Below are 20,355 nucleotides of genomic sequence, written 5' to 3' on the forward strand. Positions count from 1 at the left end.
ATTTATTTATAAACAAACCATGCTTGTCTAGACTAAGGAAAGAAATGGAGATGTTAATAATTCAGTTAATAATTCAGTGTGTTTTGTCATGCATACTTTTTTCTGGAGATCTGGTTGTTAAATATTTACCAGCATATTCCTGAATAAAAAATCATTTTTTGGGGGGGAAGCACTAGAAATTGTGTTGGTGACAAGAATCAAGAAAAACTTCCTGTAGAGGATGGTGCTTAGTTTATAACTTTAAAGAAGAGAGAGACTCTAAAAGGTGAAGTAAGGGAGTATAACATTTTATATTTTTTGGTGTTCCTTTTGGTTTTTCCTATTAGATAAAAAGAGCTTTTAGAACTTATGTTTCCATGGTAATAGATAACCTGGATTTCTTTAGAAAATGGTTAGCTTCAGTTATAACCATGTTGTTGATGGAAAGTTTAAGTATTATGGACTGACACAATAAAAGCTAGTTTACCTAAGAAAAGACTGATAGCACACTGGAAATACTTCTAACTACCCAGCAATGATATAATGGGTACATATATTTTTTAAAAATTGCAATCAGTGGAATTTGGAGAGTCTTGCAATGCAGGCAATCTAGGAGCATTAGCATGAGATTTAGTGTGTGCTAATCGGCTCAAAGCAGAGAGCGCCAAATTAACTTGAGGCATTAATTTTGCATTTAACAGTATCTTAGAAGCAAATGTAAATTTGGTTACAAAATATTTCAGTTTCCATTTTCCACAAGTGTCAGGTTGCTTTTTGGAATTTCAGGACAGGGACTGAGGGGATAAAAGCTTTCCTCAGACTGTTGGATGCTGACAAAGTGATGAGATCAGGGACCAACTTTTGAAGGCAGAGCCTAGAATGCGGTAACATGGGAGTGGTTGCTAGGATCCATGTTGCTGGCACTTGGAGAGTGGGAAGTGGTGAGGTGAAAGGAGATATGAAAATGCAGATGAATACTGGGTTGCCAATGAAGGGCGAAGAGGAAATGAAACCAAAATAGGTGCAAAATGTTGCAGAGAAGTCTGTTAAAATGAGAATGGGAATTGGGTTGGTGCTGCTGTTGGTTGGATTTGTGTGGCCAAAGCTCTATGATCTATGGGTAGTTTTTATGCAAAAACAGAGCTTCAATCCATTAATGCCTTTACTGACCTTCATTCTGCAGCATAGTAGTGGAAGCCAGTTACTGAGGATGCATTTAATACTTTCTGTGCAGACCCCCAATACCACTTATAAGCATAGCATTAAGAACATTTCCATAAAAAAACACCTAAAGGAGAAGTAACATAGAAAAATTAGCCACATAAAAGTGCAGAGCATGTTCCTAAGGGAAATAAAGCTTCTTTATATTGGGTGGCAGAAAATTAAAGAGCTAGGAGGTATTTTGTCTTGACCTTGATTACATTTACCATAGTCCTGCCCCTTCTGCTACTTTGATAAAAAAGAATGAATTTAAAAGCATTTATTAAATACTTACTATATGTGGAAGAAATGGGCTAAGTAGAAGATAGGAAGCAAAATAAGGAAGAATGTTCTAAAGTTCTCTGTACTCTTCAGTTAGCTATCTTTTCCCTCTAATCTCAAGCTCTGTTTTTTTTTTTAAGTGGATTATTTGATTCTGGAGTTCTGTTTTCATGTTCTTGTCAGAATTAAAGCATGTGGATTGCTGGCAAATAATTCATTTTTCTTATACATAAAAAAGAGAATACTTTGGGTACTTTGCTGATGTTTCCTTTGTCTACATAGAAAAAGCATGAAACCTAGGCATAGTCAGTACACAAATAATTTTTTTTTGCCTTTCCAGCTTTTATTTATGATTCTATGTTCTGTTGATTTAAAAAATTATAGTTTTTATTTATCAGATATATGCATGGGTAATTTTACAGCATTGACAATTGCCAAATCTTTTGTTCCAATTTTTCCCCTCTCCCCCTCCCCTCAGATGGCAGGTTGACCAATACATGTTAAATATGTTAAAGTATAAATTAAGTACAATATATGTATACTTGTCCAAACAGTTGTTTTGCTGTACAAAAAGAATCGGGCTTTGAAATAGTGTGCAATTAGCCTGTGAAGGAAATAAAAAATGCAGGTGGACAAAATTAGTGGGATTGGGAATTCTATGTAGTGGTTCATAGTTATTTCCCAGAGTTCTTTCGCAGTGTAGCTGGTTCAGTTCATTACTGCTCTATTGGGACTGATTTGGTTCATCTCATTGTTGAAAATGGCCACGTCCATCAGAATTGATCTTCATATAGTATTGCTGTTGAAGTACATAATGATCTCTTGGTCCTGCTCATTTCACTCAGCATCAGTTCATGTAAGTCTCTCCAGGCCTTTCTGAAATCATCCTGTTGGTCATTTCTTACAGAACAATAATATTCCATAATATTCATATACCACAATTCATTCAGCCATTCTCCAATTGATGGACATCCACTCAGTTTCCAGTTTCTGGCCACTACAAAAAGAGGGCTGCCACAAACATTCTTGCACATACAGCTCCCTTTCCCTTCTTTAAGATCTCTTTGGGATATAAGCCAACACTGCTAGGTCAAAAGGTATGCACAGTTTGATAACTTTTTGAGCATAGCACAAATAATTCTTAAATGAGTGAAAAAGCTCCCAAAATGACAAACTTCCTAATTTAGATATTTCATGATTAGAATATTGAATTGAATATAGAATTGGAGTCATAATTCTTCTATAGACTTTATTTAAAGGACATCACAGATGAGAACAATTGCTTTAATGGAACAGTAGATTTTAAAAATGTTTACTTAAGAACAATAAGATGTATCAATAGAATAATCTATATTGCTTAGTATTTACATTTAAATTGACTTCAAGGCATAAAATATTATAGCAGGTTTTTGTTCACTCCCTCTAAGTTTCTATAAGGAATTTTTGTTTCCCCATTCATCCTCATTTATTTATTTATTCTTATATAGTCATGGCTCTTCTATTCTTTTGGTTCCACCATTCCCTTTCATCCCAATTTTGTGTGCATAAAATTCTTTCTAGATTTCTTTGTATCTTTCATACTTGTAAGACTTAGTGACATCTTAGTATTCCATTATATTAAAGTGCCACAAATAATTTTAGTCATTTCCATATTTTGGGATATTTAGGTGGTTCCAAATGCAATTACATACAATACTGTTATACAAATCTTTGTATGGTTCTTTTAAAAAAAATCTTAATACTTTTGGCTACAGCTTGTTTTTTTATGTGGATTCAGTGATTTCAGTTTACTTTGGAATATATATATATATATATATATATATATATAATATATATGGATATATATATCCATATATATATATATATTAAACTCTATTTTCTTTGCCTTATGGATAAAAATGAATGCATTGTGTCAATGAGCCAAATTCTAGTCCTTCTCATGTTGAAACATGCCTCTTCTTTCCCTTTCTCTCTCACCCTCCCAAAAAAGAGAGAGGTGGTGAATTGTACATATGGAGTAATTTTTCTCATCACTTATTCTTTTATTTATGGGTATTTTATTTGTCCCCTCCTTTGTTGTTTTGGGGTATTTGCAAATAGAATACTGCTGGTATCTTTTTTCTGCTAAGAAATAACTGAAATACCTCTCTTTTGTATAATAGTCATATATATATTTTTTGATGTTAAGACCCAGATTTGCATGGTATAGTTTTGAATTGCAAGTGGAATTTTTTTCTTTTTTGAAATATAGCATTCTGTTCCCTCCTATTATTTCTCATGTCCTTGTGTTACATGAATTTCCTTTCCTTTGTATATGAAGATTTTTCTCCTGGATGCTTTAAGAATCTGTTGGCTTTTTATTTTTTTGAGGGGTGGGTATTGCTGAAATGATTAAATTTAACTTTTCATTCTTGAGTTTAAAGCAGCATTTTTTTTTCTTCTGGAGATGATCTCTAGATTCTCTCTATTAAGCAATTTTATATCTGAGAGAAAGAAAGGAGGGAGATGAACATAGTGTCATTAGACATATTTGATTTATGGTGAAACTTCTTCCACTTCATTTGATTTTTGATAATCAGATATTTTAGGAAGTCTTTTTTATAGGCTATTTAGATGTTTGACTTTTTATGTTCTTCTGGAAGATATAGTATCCTTAAATTGATTCTTCATATTGTCTTTGAAGTCATAATAATTTTGGCTTATATAAAATACATTTGTTCTTATAACATTGTTGCCTTTTGCTTTTCTTTTATTAGATTTTCTTCTACTTCAGTACTTTTGTTTCAAATCTGTTAATTTCCCTTTTGCTTATTCAGAGAGTCTCAGTTATGGATTTAATTCCCTTCCTCCCCTTCCATTCCCATCTCCTGTATACCTGATAACAGGTTACTTTAAGATTTTTCCATGTTAATTCAGAAATAATTTATATTTTCAGGTTTTTCTCTCTTTTGTCCTATTATTTTATCTGTAATTGTTCTTCATCTGGTACATAATCCCTTTCTTTGTTAGTGAGAGTTAGAAGAGTTTGGAGAAAATAACTATTCCACCATACTGCTGGTTGCTCACCATCTTCTAATCTGTTTATTTCAAGATCTTCCTGATTGTTCTTCCTGCCTCAAGTCTCTTTTTTCTCCACTTTCTTGCCCACATTGCTTCCAAAATAAAAACTCCAAAAACACAAGTATAATCATACTGCTGCTCCACTTAAAACATTATAGAAACTCCCTATGCATTCTAGGATAAAACATAACTCTTTGGTTTGGCATTTAAAATTCTTCACAATCAGGTCCATCCTAACTATCTAGGTTTAATATACATTATTCCAGTTCATACACTCCACATTGTATCCAAATTGAACTATTTCCTGTTTTTTTTTTATGCTCATCAATTCATATCCCATCTTCATGTCTTTGCATGTGTTTCTTGGTTGGAATGCATTCTCTTTTCACCTCTGCCTCTTAGAAGCTCTAGCTCCTTTAAAAAATCAGCTCACTTATTATATGGGACATGGAATCTCATTCCTTCAATTACTTTCTATATGTCTTATTTTTTCTTGTATTCGGATGTGTTTCACTGGAATATAATAATACACAATAGCCAGGGAATGTTGGTAGCATTGTGGTGCATTCAATAGGACCAACATAAGAATTAAGGAAATTGCAGGCTGCCAGAGTAGATAAAGAATGAGGACACACAATATAGAATCAGGGAAGGTAGTGGAGACTGAAACCCCTTCCCCATTGGACCCATCTCTTCACAAATGAAGAAATTATTTTATGGGAACATTTGTCCTATGTAGCTTTGTAATTAAATGTAATTAAATTAAATGTTTGCTGGATTAGAAGCAGGTGTTCTTCACTTTCACTAGTGATTTCTTTTGACCTGTTGTAAAATTAAGGCAATTAGATATCAATTTATCTATACAACACATTTTCATATTTTATTCTAAGAGTTCCTTGCTTTGTGATTAAGTATATTTTTAAAGCTAGTTTCTTCTTTAAAAAATATTTATTCTGAACTTAAGAAATAAAATAAGCATTTCTCTAACACAATAAAATAGAAAAATGATTGCAAAAATATATAATAGTTATCATAACACTTTCTCTTTTTTATTTTATTTTTCTTTTCTTCCCTCCTCCACCTCCAGCTTAGAAATGGTTATCATTAGACACACACACACACACACATATGTATATATATAAACCATTCTAGACATACTTCTATTTATCATTTTCTTTTTGGATTTATCAGTTTTCCAAGAAATTTCCATCTGTCATGGCTTCTGTTTGATTTAATTAATAATATGATGTTTGGATCGGAAAGGAAACTTGAGATGTCTAGTTTCTATTGTCTTTTCCAAGTTCCAGACTGATATTTTTAATTTCCCATTGGACATCTCTACCTGGATGTATAGATATTTCTTTTCAAGCTTAATACATACAAAATCAAAATCATCATTTCCCTCTAAAATCTGTTCTTTCTGATCATCCTATCTCAATTATTTCTCTTCTGGACTATTGCAGTAGATATCTCCTATCCAATACATTCTACATACTGTTACCAGATTATTTTTCCCCCACACAAAATTCTAATGTCCTTTGCCCCAATGTCTACATTAGTCTTTCACTGCCTATGGAATAGAGTCCTTCAAGGTTCTACATAATCTAACTTTCCAGCCTTATCTCATCTTACTTTTTTACATACCCCATGCTCTAGTCCAAATAGCTTACTTGCTATACCTGGAGTGTATTGCATGCTTTCTGACCTTTGTGTCTTTGCTCATAGCATTTCCTCTATACCCCCTCACATATATCTGTTTAAAACCCAGTCATCCTTCAGCCATCCATCCAGTTTATTATATTACTTCCAGAAGGCGTTTCTGATGTCTTCCAATAAAAACGATCTTTCCTCTCAACTCCACACAACATTTGGCATTTCTATTTTGTACTTAATTAATCTAATTTCATTATTATTATATGAAAGATTCAACAAAAATTGTATACAAAGCAATGTATAAGCTCCTTGAGATCTGGGACCTTGTAGTTTATTTATACACACCTGGCAGTGTTTTGCTTGTGGTAGGCATACAATAAATATCCAGTGAATTAAAAGGAATCCTTCTATGAGTTTAGGAAGAACCACAAATAATGATGAATATTTATTTTTAAAGCTTTACAAATAAGCAGATACCTCAATCTGCCTCATGAATACTTTTCATTATTTAAAAACTCTAATTATTAGAAATCCCTCATCTAATTTCACCAGTAGGGGTTGAAAATCAATTAGTGATCAAGTAGTTTTGAAGTACCTACTATGTGCCAGGTAAGGCAGGTGGGTATTACAGTGGATAGAATAAAGTAAAAAAGACCTGAATTCAAATCCAGCTCACTTAGCTGTGTAAGCCTATTCAAGTTACTTAACTTTTATTTGCATGTTTAATCATCTGCAAAATCGAGACAATAATAGTACCTACCTTCCAGAATTATTGTGACAATCAAAGGAGATGATCATTGTAAAGTCCTTATCATAGTCCTTGACCTGTAGTAAGCATTATATAAATGTTAACTCTTAATATTGTTAGATAATTTTTCAAGGCCATGGGGATACATCTACAAATATGAAACATTCCTTATGGGAAAACAGCTAATATTTCACGAGGAACTATTCATGTTCTCCTGAAATAAAGGCCACTTTTAAATGCTGCCTTGTTATTCTTTTCTCAGATTTCAAAAATCCTAATTCCTTTTTCTAGATAGAGCCGGAAAGACCTGATTGCAAATTTGATCCTAGACATTTTCTAGCTATCTGACTCTGGGCAAATATTTAATGTCCTTCAACTTCAGTTTCCTTATTTATCAAATGGGAACAATAATAGAACCTATGTCAAATAGTTGTATTGAAGATCAAATAAGCTATATGTAAAACATTTTGCACAACTCAAGGAAATATATGTTATCTATTTATTTATTATCATCATAATGATGATTATTTTCTGATGAGTCTAATTTAAAAACATTTTAATTAAGTGGCTTTCTTTGGGGATCATCTTCAAGTGATTTTCAAATCTTTGAAGAGTTATTTTATGTAGGATAGATTAACTTTGCTCTTCTTGGCCACAGAGGATAGGTGAAATAAGGGAAAGTCATCAGGCGGTAGCTTTCAAAATGATTCAATGAAACATTAATAATTAGGACTGTCTAAAAAGGGAATGAATTAACTGTTTGGTGATCATTGACACTGGAGGCCTTCAAATTAAATCTGGATGACTTGAAGATGCTTTGAAGGTGTTGTAAGCCTGGGTGACTAGAAGAAGCCAACAGAGATTGAGAATTTTTAGGAGGGGCAGATTTAGGAGGGGCAGAGGAGGAGAAGATAATGAGCTCTATTTTTTTGTATGTACTGAATTTGTGTGAACTATCAGGTATTGAAGGTAGGATGTTCAGCAGGCAGCTGATGATGTGGGCAATTAGGTGAGATGGTAGATAGAGCTCTGGGCTTGGAGTCAGGAAGACCTGGATTCAGATATGACCTCAGAATATACTAACTGTGTGATCTTGGGCAAATCATTTATCCCTTTTTGCCTCAATTTACTCATCTGGAAAATTATCTGGAGAAGGAAATGGCAAATCAATCTAGCATCTTTGTCAAGAAAAAAGGTCATGAAGAAAATGGATGTGATTGATAATAATTAAACAACAATGATATAGGACTACAGTTCCAGAGAGAGATGAGGATTGCAGATAGAGATTTGGAACTTATATTCATGACTATGATAATCAGTGCATTGGGAACATTGAAAGAATTATCATAAAACATCAATATATCAAGAATCTTCTTGATACTGATAGAAGAAGATCCAGGAACTAGAGAAAAGAAACATAGTGTCAAGCATTTGGAAGAATTTGGAGCCCCCAATTCCATGGATCTAACTAGTTAAAACTAGAGGAGACTGGACATTCCTACTGTAAACAGGGGCAGCAATAGAAGAATGGATTGAAGTCTGTGGAAAGAGGAAACAAAGAACCTTTTATAGGAACCTATTGAATTAGTTCAGGTAGATAATAATGAGGATCTGCGTTAGAATAGTAAGGTGGAAATAGGTGACCATGAGAGACAGCATGAAATTGGAATTATTTTGCTACCACAAAAAGAGTTGTTATAAATATTTTTGTGCATATAGATCCTTTTCCTTTTAAATTTTTTTGATTCCTTTGGGATACAGACTTGGTAATGGTATTATAGGGTCAAAGGGCCCACTCACAATTCTAAATTAGTCTCTGGAATGGTTGGATCAGTTCACATTTCACCAACTGTACAATGGTGTCCCAAATTTTGAATTCAAAGGGTTGATTGTGAGACCTTAAGTGAATGATGGCATATATAAAAATAAGGATATGAGAAGAAAATGCAAATTCAGGAGAAATGTTCAGTTTGGGGCCATTGATTCTCCCTTTCATGGTAGATTAGGGGAGGAATATTGAAAAAACTTCTCTGCCATGGCTATGTTGTCTTCCTGTTTTTGCTCTTTCCACAAAATCCTTCTTTATGGAAAGTGAAAGTTCTAAACTGCAAGTTTAGAAACTATAGGTTTTTTATAGTTATAGGCATATATATATATATATATATAATATACACATATATTTATGTAAACCACACTATATATAGTTATAGGTATAGAAATTAAAACCATAGGTTTAGAAAAAAAAAGTTTTTTTCTAATTTTGGGGGTATTGAGGAAATATAAGCCTCCTGAAGGTTGAAACTTTAATTTTTTTTTGTCTTTGTAGCCCCATAACCTAGCAAATCTGGCATCTAATAGTCTATTAATAAATAAAATGAAACTTATGATTGATTGATCATTTGACTGGGGGGTTGTCAGTCACCATTGTTTTTTTTTAAATAAAGGAATCTTGTTGCTGACTCTTCGCTTTTAATTGAAGTCCCAAGAAGCCATTGGGCAGGAGGAAAATACCTCTTTGCCTCTGGCCAAGCATTGAACTCCTTGTTTGTCTGGGCTCTGTCACAGCCAGATGCAGTGAAGTGGGAGGTTTTTTTCTCTTTGATATTGCATAGCAAGCTGACCTTTCCTTTGGAGAAGTCAGTCTGCTGCACAGTCAGCAGATACAGAGTCTGCTGGAGTTTGTGCATCTCAGATGACGATTTCTGTCTGGGCAGAGCTTTTAGAGTGGAAGCTGAGGGCTTGCAATTAAATTACTGGATTTGAGAGAGAGAGGGGTGGAGAGAGGGAGGGAGGAAGAGAAAGAGAAAGACATAAACAGAGAGAGAGAAAGAGAGAGAGAGAGAAGAGAGAGAGAGAGAGAGAGAGAGAGAGAGAGAGAGAGAGAGAGAGAGAGAGAGAGAGAGAAAGAGAGAGAGAGAGAGAGAGAGAGAGAGAGAGAGAAAGAGAGAGAGAGAGAGAGAAAGAAAGAAAAGAGGAGAGAGAAAAACATACACACACACAGAGAAAGAGATCAAATAGAAATGGAAAGGGATAGAGAAAGATGAAGAAAGAGGAAGAGAAAGAGACAGAGATCCAGAGATCCAGAAGGAAAAAAGATTCAAAGAAACAGAGATGGCTGGAGAAAGACAGAGGCAGAACTAGAAATGCAGACAGAAAAAAAAAAACATGGAGTAGGAGGTAGAGAACGAGAGATAGAACAATGTGATATCTCTTCTTTTTATTCTTCCCCCACACTCTCCAGAAAGCAGCCTTGTTGTCATTTCTTTGTGATTTGGTTTAGGTTTTATGTATGATATTAAAACAACAGCTGCAATTTTTATTCAGTATCTTCCATTAGGAACATTAACTAACTTTACTCCAGGAAAGATAAGTGGAAATGTAGCTTATGGTATGATCAGTTTTGTTTTTATTTTATTTTTTTCCATTGAAGAAAATCCTGCTATTTTCATTTTTTTTCTGGTTTGTTGTGAGTTGCTGACCCTCTAGTGAAGTGGCTCCCAGGCTGGGTTGAGAAATCTTGAAGCTATTGTCCGTCAGTGCTAATGAGTATGGATTTGGGGAAGAGTTACTCTGTGTCAAGAGGGCACTTAGATCAGAGATCGAAAGGAGCAGGTTTCCTCCTCTGAAGCCTTTTGTTATCAACCACCAGCTTTGATACTTACAATATAATCTAAGTCTTGGGATAATGAGATGGAGGCTTTAGGAGGTACTGACTTCAACCAACTTTTTAACTTGCCAGACTGTAAAAGCAAAGTGCAGAATTAAAGGAAAGGATTCTTTGTGCTTTGTTAATCATAACAGAAGCCTAGGTAATGACAGACAGAACCATTCGGAAGCATTAAAGAAAAAGAAGAAACATGACTGAGAGTTCCATAGTAGAAGAGAATTTATTCTTTTTGAACATTTAAGTTCAATAATGATACTTTCTCTGTAGATACTATGATGAGGATACCATCACTGACCCACTCTCTGTGGGTCATGTTTTTCCAGGAGAGGGGATGGATTTCTTGTTATTGAGTCACATTTTTTAACTTGTCTGTCTCCTTTCATCAGCTTGGTAAGAGAGATTGGGGATGCCATTTGTGGCCACAGGCCAGTGTCCTGCTGTTTCATGTTAGGCATCAAAACTGTGATATGAGCTTTTTTTGCCGCTGTACCCTAAGATTCATCCATAATAATTTCACGATTTCACAATTTCCCCCTCATTTATCTCCTGTGCATTTACAGACCTCTATGATCTTAATTATTAATTATAATAAAAAAGAGGGATTTTTAGTTGTGGTTGCCAGATTAGGGGAAGAATGGCAGTAATTGAAAGTAAGCATCTCTTAATCAATATCAGGAATTTCAGAATGTGTGCTAGAGTAAAGAAACAGTGAAGAAGCATGGTAGAATAGAAATTGTCTCAGCTTCGGAGCTGCGAGGCCTGAGTTTGAATCCAGACTGTTTCTTATTAATTATTTGTTAAAAAAAAATTAAAAAAAAAATAAACGTTGAGGACGTGTGACCACATGTGACATAACTACTTGAGTCTCCTTTGCTCTTATCTTAGATATACCATAGCCCATTCAAAGTTCAACTATTACTACTAATAACTAGCAATTCCATAAAATAATCATAATAATTAGAATTCATGTTATATTCTCAGGTTAAAAAAACATCAAACTTTACAGATGTTAATTCATTTGATCCTGACAACCATGGGACACTGATATTATTATTATCCTCATCTTACAGGTAAAGAAACTGAGACTGAGAGTGACTAGTCTTCCAGTATCACAAAGCTAGTGTTTGAGGCCAGATTTGAATTCACTTTTTTTATCCAACTCTATCCACTGAGCCATTCAGCAGCTGGGAGTTAGCTCCCTACATGACTTCTGATTGAACTGAGCAGCTCTTAAATGTAGGCACTTACTTTGTTCCATACAGAGAGCTAATTAGCTCTCTTTTTAAAATTAAAAAAAATTATTAAAGCATTTTATTTTTCAAAACAGATGTATAGATAATTCAGCTAGCTCTATTTTAAACTGTTTTGATCTAGGGAAAGTAATCCTTCTTTCCTTCCTCTTTACATTCTCCTCTTTGAATAAACCAATCATGAGTAAGCTAGATAAGGATTTGGATAGGATTGGTCAGAGGACCTTTGACATTCAATGGATGCCTTCATGGAGTCACTTTTTGCTGATTGTTTATTGTAAGCTTTATTGCTTCTTCCCTTGTCCTGAATTATCTTGTGGTCATTGGCCATGGGCAAGTCACTGAATCTCTAGAAACTACGGATGCTCCTCTTCTGTAAAATGAGGGGATTGAATTGAGATTGGGATTTTTAATCCATAGATAACCTCTCCCCAAAAATGTTTCTGGATAGGTTTCAAGAAGTTCATGGACTGAGATGGGAAAATACATATTTATTTCAAAACCATTAGTTTCTTTTGTTCTTTTAGACATTCCTAAAAATTTCATTTTATGCATTTTCTCATAAGGAATCCATGAGATCACTTTTAAGTTTCCTTCTAAGTTTCTAAATCTTATTACCACCCACCTCACAGAATTGCTATGTGAAAGTCCCATTTCAAATATTAAAGTGATACCTACATGTGAACTATTTTTATTAGGGGAATGGATCACAAGTGATAATAATGTTTTACGTACATTATCTCATTTCAACCATATGAGGCAGGGAGTGCCAGTATTGTGATGCATTTTCTTTGTTCATTTTCTTCCTGTGATGTCTATGTTTTCTGGTATACTGATGGTTTAAATTCCTTTGAAAATAATACAGATGAATAAGAGAGAGACTATCAGCAACCATAGGAATTATTCACATTTATTAATAATCAGAGAAAAAGTAAATGTCACCTTATCTATTTTTGTCAGGGCCAGGTAAACTAACTGTCACAATTCATTATATTCTGTATCCTCTTTTTCTTTCTTTCCCCCTTTGCTTGATCCTCACTTAGATGAGTCGCCAAATCTATTCCTTCTATTGAGATGGAGGAAAATCAACTTCTTCTGCCCATTTCCTCTTAAAGTCCTCCTGGCTTTATCATCTGTCCTTATTTTAGCATCTTATACACCTCCTGCCCACCTCCCTACTGGCATCTAACCTGCCTTCTTAACCTAGAGACTTTGGGCTCTGTTATCTCTCCCTCTGACTGATCTTTAGGATCTCCAGGCCTTTCCATCAGGCTGTAGTTGAACTTTGTTTTAAATCATGTCTTTGTTATAGAGTTCCTTGAGAGCCAGGACTGTCTTCCATTCTCTAGTTGTATCTATCCCAGTGCCTAGTGCAGTGCTTGGGAATTAGGAAGCACCTAAAATTATTTTTTTCATTCATTCACTATTTCAGAGAGTTTGAGGTAAAGGCTAGATAGGTGACATTGCTCAGTTTATATTACTTGTAAGTATCATATTGGAGCTCAGGTCTAGGTCTTTAAGAGCAGGGCTCTTTTTATTATTCTCTGCTCCCTCTTATGACTAATATAGAGTCATCCATTTTAGAGAGCAATCTGGAATTGGCCCCAAAGAATTATAAAACTGTGTATCCTTTGACCTACCAGGACCACTATTAGGTCTGTTTTCCAAGGTGATTAAGGAAAAAAGAAAAGAACTTAAATGCTCTAAAATATTTATAGCAGCTCTTTTTGTGGTGGTAAAGAACTGGAAATTGAAGGGATGCCCGTCAAGGGGAATGGCTGGACAAGTTGTGGTATATGATTGTGATGGAATACTACTGTGCTATAAGAAATGATGAGCTGGCTGATTTTAGAAAAAAACATGGATAGCCTTGCATGAAACAATGAAGAAATAGATGAGGAGAACCAAAAGAAGTAACAGCAATATTGTTTTAAGACCAACTTTGAATGACTAAGTCATTTTGAATGTTATAAATACTTAAATCAACTATAAAAGAGCTATCAAAGAAGATGCTATTTACAGCCAGAGAAAGAACTGGTATATGGAAGTAAGTATATTATGGTTTTACATATATTTGTATATGCATACATGTGTAATATATAAGTATATAATATTTTATGCAATGATAGTCTTCTCTAGGGTGGGATGGGAGGAAGGGAGAAAAAAGTGAACAACAGAGAACAAAAGAAAACAAAAGAATCACAGAAAAGCAGGGTAACTTTGAAAATGTATTTATCACATAGTGGGTTTTTCCCCCAGAGGCAATTGGGGTTAAAATCACTTAACTTGCCCAGGGTCACACAGCTAGGAAGTGTTAAGTGTTTGAGACCAAATTTGAATTCAGGTCTTTCTGACTTCAGGGGTGGTGCATTATCTACTACTCTATCTAGTTGATCCTTATAGTGTTATTGTTGTTTTTTTTTTAAATATGAAGTGGAAATTCGGTTTTATATTGAATCTGCTTTTTATGTTGTACTATATACATGAAGATGTTCTTTTTTGTCTTTTTGTCTTTAAGTTAAAAATGAATAAAATTTTAAAAAAAATTGTAGATCATCGATTTAGGGCTGAAAATGATTTTAAAGGCCACTGAGTCTTTCATTTGACATATGAGCAAAATGAGACAGAGACACATAGCTAGTTATGCCTGATTTAGGATTTATGTACAGGCCTTCCCAATACCTGCCCATCAGACAGTTTAGCGACTCAAAAAGTAGGAAAAAAAGAGATAGAATGATTTGTGTATCATTTCACTTGGTGATACAGGAAGTAGAATGTGCTCATGCATAGGAACTGTGCTTTTAAGCAAGTCCAATCTATTCCATTCAGGAAGACTAAAGTTCTTCCAAAGCTTCAGAGATGTGAATCTCTTGCTAATGAATACCAGCGGGCTGTATGTTGACTCCTATTTTTCTATGATAACTATAGGCAAGGCACTGGGGATATAAAGACAAAAATGATAAAAAAAAACAACCTTCCCTCAAAAACTTTGGGCTTTGGAGGTTTCACTGTGATTGTCTCCTTTGTTCATGGTACTTAGAGATCCCAAGGTGGGAGAGAAGAAGTGGTTCTTAGAACTTCCAGTTTCCAAGCCTCATATCTAGGAGAAATTTCCATCTAACTTCTCCTGAACTAGAAGATCATCCATTCAGAAAACTTCGAGGATTTGCCCAAGACATTGGGAGTGAAAATGATGCTAAGAAAGACTGCTATGTCAGCCACCTCAAAGCCAGTAATGGAGATTAAACAGGATGGAGAGAGTTTCTACATCAAAACATCTAACACTGTGAGGACCACTGAGATAAACTTTAAAATTGGGGAAGAGTTTGAGGAGCAGAGACTGGATGGGAGACCCTGTAAGAGCTTGGTGAAATGGGAAAATCAGAACAAGATGGTCTATGAACAGAGATTCTTGAAAGGGGAGGCACCCAAGACCTCCTGGTCCCAAGAGTTGATCCTAACCATGACAGCAGATGATGTAGTGTGCACCAGGGTTTATGTCAGGGAATGAGTGCTGAGGAGATGTCCTGAGAGGATCTTCTGCAGCTCTCCTATTCCATGTCCTCCCAGTGACCACTCAACTTCAGAGTCTTTGATTTCCTTCCAACTTTACCCAGCTAGCATTCTGACCTGTGCCCCTGCCCTGTTCCTTTTTATATCTAGAAACTGATGTCCTGGATATTTTCTAACTGCTTCCTCTATCCCTCCCTATTTTATCTGACCTATCCTAAATGAATCCTTGACCACCCTGGCCAGAAATTTTTGCTTTCCCCATCTCTGTCTCTGATTAAAAGACTCAGTCCAAGAGAGATCCTCTCCATTTCTGAGAGATCCTAAAAGAGATAGAGGTAGAGAGAGACAAACAGTCAGAGAGAGAGACAGAGACAGACAGACAGAAGAGAGACAGACACACAGGGAGACATAGAGAGAGAGAGAGAGAGAGAGAGAGAGAGAGAGAGAGAGAGAGAGAGAGAGAGAGAGAGAGAGAGAGAGAGAGAGAGAGAGGCACAGAGAAAGAGAGACAGAGAGAGAGGGAGAGAGAGAGAGAAAGAGAGAGAGAGAGAAGAGAGAGAGAGAGGAGAGAGAGAGAGACAGAGAGACAGAGACAGAGCGAGAGAGAGCGAGAGAGAGAGCGAGAGAGAGAGCGAGAGAGAGAGAGAGAGAGAGAGAGAGAGAGAGAGAGAGAGAGAAGAGAGAGAGAGAGAGAGAATCCCACAAGCATTGGACAGAAGCCCCCAGTCTCTGCTTTATCTCTAAGGCCTCTCCCTCTCATCCCACAGCATTTCCTCATTCAGTTTGCAATATTTATTTGTTAATGTTTTTAAATCATCTGAAAGTTAAAAAAACCCTACAAGTCCCTTGTGAAAAGGAATTGGATATTTTTCATTTTTTCCATCCCATTTCAAGTACTTAAAATTTTTATTTGCTTGATCTTTCTGTTGAAGGCCCTTCTTTAGACAGAGAGTAAGTTCAGATAATACAAATTGGTAGGTAGTTCTAGGTGGGATGTGATCACATTTTTTTTTTTTTTACAGTGCTTACTCTTTGTATTTCAGAACATATAGTACCAGTGCTGCAGATCAGCATATACTAGCCCATCCTATCAGTGACGCACTTAGATCCTCCCAAATGACAATGAGCCAAGGGGAGAAAGGTCTAGGTGGTTTTCAAAGACTCTTTTTCAAAGACTCTACATCTGTCCTCAACTGGTCTTTCCCTTGAATTTATTTCAGGCTTCCATCACTGTTACTCTGGGTTCCTCTCTGAAAGTAGTTAAGCTTCAGGTGAGATTTACCTTTCACTTTCATATGATCTGGCTGTCCTTCAAGGGTCAGCTAAAATCCCACCTTCCTGATGTCACTGGCCTTCTTCAGAAACAAAAGGTGAACAATCTGCACTCCATAGAATAGAATGTAAGCTCTCGATGAGTAGGGATGGTTACTATGCTTTTATCTCCACTGCCTGGCACAGTAGGCTTTTAAGGAAAACTTGTTTACTGATTGATTGATTGAATACAACAGTGAAGGTAGAGACATGATTACTGCATGGACTTCAACTTTATTGCACTGATTTCAGCTTTACTGACTGCATTGACTGGCTTCAGGGTGGTGAAAGTTCTTTTTCAGCTTTTACTGCTTTTATCTTCCCACTCTGCACTCCCAAGGCAATGGCTTCCTCTTGTTCCTCCACATGGTGACATTTTGACTCCAGGAGTTCAGGCCATGGGGTTTACCTGGCACATTGCTGCTGCCACGGCTCACCTCCAAGACTTTGGAATCTAAAAATAGTTGGACACTCTCTCTACAGTCATTAAGTGTTTGAGAAAGAAGGATTGGCGGAGGTGAGACACAGAGAGAGTCATAGGAGTAAGCATTCCCTGGCAAGAAGGTCATCTGGCGCTTTAGGAGGAGCAGCTCAGCAGGCAGGTAAGACTAAGCTAAGTAGAGGGGAAGCTTAGGAAGAAGGACAGAGGCTGGGCCTGACTATGAATGGGATGAGCACAGCATTAGGCTTTCCACTCCATACATATCCATATCCCTCTGGTGGGGGTACACACCATCCAGCAAATTACAGAATTACAGCTGTTCAGCAGTTCAGAGCAATAGTAAACAGTGGCTTAGTGCAAGGAGAGAAATAGACCCTATCAGTTGAATTGAAGGAAGGGATTTGGGAACTTGGAATTTAATTATCCTCATGCAAATTTGACCAGGAGCCTAATGTGAGTTTCTCTGTGACATTTAGATCAGTCTTTCCCTTCTCCCCCACCTGCGGTGTATTGATAGAAACTGGCTGAAAGAGGACCAAATTCTTTAACTACAGAGAGGCGAAAACCTTGCCAGTGAATACCAGTGGGCGGTGCCTTGGCTCTTATATCTCAGCTAAAACAGCACAATGTCCCAGAATGCTGGTTCAATACAAAAGCCACATTATCTGGCTCTGAATCAATTACCATGTCAACCTCACCCAGCCAACCTGAGAGGCAGTTTGGTGGAGGGTGGAGAGTCAGAAGACTTAGCTTTCAGACCTGTCCTCCCACTTATTTTATGATTGTATAATTTGAGCAAATCACTTGACCCTGAGGGTGGGAAGTCTCTGAGCCTCAGTTTCTTAATTATGAAATGGGAATAGTGTCTATTTTCTAATATCACACAGGATTAGTGGCTTGGTGGAGGAAAGAAAGTTCAGAAGATCTGCATATCATGTTAACTGAATTCTTTAGGCAAGTCATTTGTTTTGGGCATCTTCTGAGCCTCAGTTTCTAAATCTGCAAAGCTGAAAAAATCAATTAGACATATGTAGACATATATATAAACATATGCATATATATATATATATAATTTATCATATATATGTATACACATATATTTAGACAGTGATGAATCTTGATTCTCTGACCCCAGAGCCAGAACCCCTTCCACTATATATCCTTTGTTCAGTGTCTCTACTATAATCAATGCTTGTTGAAAGGAATTGAACAACAGTCTCTAAGTTAAAGCCCTACTTCTTTTTATACTATGAAATATTAGCATAAGAGTAAGACCATAAAGACTGGTTGACAAATATATCAAGGGAAGACATTTGGAACCTCTACCTGAGCTCTGATATTTGAAAAATAAGACAGCATATTTATAGGCAAAAGCTCAGTGATATATTAGTTAATCCATATTAAGCAGGAAAATAGGTAAACAGAATTTTCCTCATGTAAAAAACTCGATTCATTTATTTTTATACATTCTATGTGATGCAGCGGAATGAGGATTGAATATGAAATTAAAAGAGCCAAATTCAAATCCTGGTTTGTCAACTTACTGCCTGTGTGACCTTGGATGAGGTATTTGCTTTCTCTTGGCCTCAGTTTCCTTATCTGTAAAATGAGGAGTTGGGCTGGATAACCTCTCAGATCCCTCTAATCTGTGATTTCATGATTCTATAATTATCCGATTGAGTATGGGACTAACATATCAACAATCCTAACAGGTTAACAGAGATTTTCAGCAAATCCTTTCACCCTGATTTTGGGGGTCTTTATATATTCTAGTTTGTAGGGATTCTTCCAATTGCCTCAATCTAAAGTTAGACTTATAAAAAGCTAATTCTTTTACTAATACATGAAAACACACATTTCTTTCTCCTTGTATTATCATACAAATCACTTCAAATCTGAGCTCCTCTAACTTTTTAATTTTCCTGAATTTTGAACCAGATGGCATTTCACTGGCCCTTTCTTCTCAACTCCACAAATACACCCACCCACACCCACATACACTCTGTTCTCACCGCAACTCACTTTGAGGTTGCTAAAGTTACTCATTTGTACCCCCATTATTTATGAAATTGAAGGGAGTTTCTCGATATTGAATGGAAATATTTGAATAAGATCACTGACTCATGCTCACCTATTTTCTGGATGGACAGTGGGATGGAATCTATTGAAAAGAGATCAAAGTCAAGAAAGAGGGTCCTGGGTTCTAAGCTTAGTTTAGTCACAAGGCAAATAATTTAGTTTTACTCCTCTGCAGGTGTCCTTTCTGGATAGAATAGAACTATAGACTCATGATATGTGAAAGCAGAAAGATTTCAAAGCTCTTTTGGTCCAATCTTCATATTGAACAGTTGAGGAAACTGAGTCTCATAAGGGGGAAGTAATAATTACCTTATTTCATCCTTTCCACAGCTTTTATTTTACAGTAAAGAAATTGAACTTGAATGGTCTTGACAAAGGGACATAGTTAATAAAATTATAATAATAACCGACATTCATGTAGCACTTTAAAGCTTGAAAAGTGTTTTACATATGTACCATCTCATTCTGTCTTCATGATAGTAAAATTTCATGAGTCATCTTGATCAAAAAGTTTTTCCTTATGAAGTGGGCAGCTTATAGATATTGTACGACCTTGTGATTAGCTATAATGGCCCTTGGAAAATAGATTCAGCTTGTAATTAGGGCCATACTTGGAGCCTTTTCAACATGGTAGAACTTGTATTTGTACTGACTGGTAGAGCCTATGGCCATCCCTAAAGTATGATGAAACAATGATGTACGATTTTGTGGATGGATTCAACTTTGAAAGTTTAACTGATTGGCTCATGATCATGAAACTAACATGTTTCAGAAGTAGAATTTTCACCCCTATTCCTTCTGGCTCCAAGTACATTGCTTTTTTCACTTTGCTGTGACTTTATGAGTTAAAGAAGTCCTTAAATATAATCTAATCCAATTCCCTATCAAATGCAAGAATCACTTCTATAATATCAGAATATTACAGATGGATGGATATAAACTCTGCTTAAATGCTTCTAATGATTTCATTTGATGACATATCCTATTTTTTGTTTGTTTGAATGATTAGGAATTTTTTTTGTATGTTAAGACAAACCAGGTGAGCCTACATTCAGAGGTATATGGAAAAATAAAAGACACCTTCTATATGAAAACATTGAATATATATATATATATATAATATAATATATACATATATACACACACACACACACACACACACATATATATA

General features: G+C 35.7%; 1 protein-coding gene and 1 pseudogene across 3 annotated transcripts in view; both read left to right on the plus strand.

The window, feature by feature from the left end:
- Positions 1-20,355, plus strand: part of GRM8 (glutamate metabotropic receptor 8) — a 953,266-nt gene that overhangs the window by 37,049 nt on the left and 895,862 nt on the right. The gene's annotated exons all lie outside the window — the stretch shown is intronic.
- LOC141542692 (cellular retinoic acid-binding protein 2 pseudogene) lies at positions 869-20,253 on the plus strand (annotated as a pseudogene).

This window comes from Sminthopsis crassicaudata, chromosome 5 (genome assembly GCF_048593235.1).
Source record: "Sminthopsis crassicaudata isolate SCR6 chromosome 5, ASM4859323v1, whole genome shotgun sequence".
In the NCBI taxonomy this organism is placed as follows: Eukaryota; Metazoa; Chordata; class Mammalia; order Dasyuromorphia; family Dasyuridae; genus Sminthopsis; species Sminthopsis crassicaudata.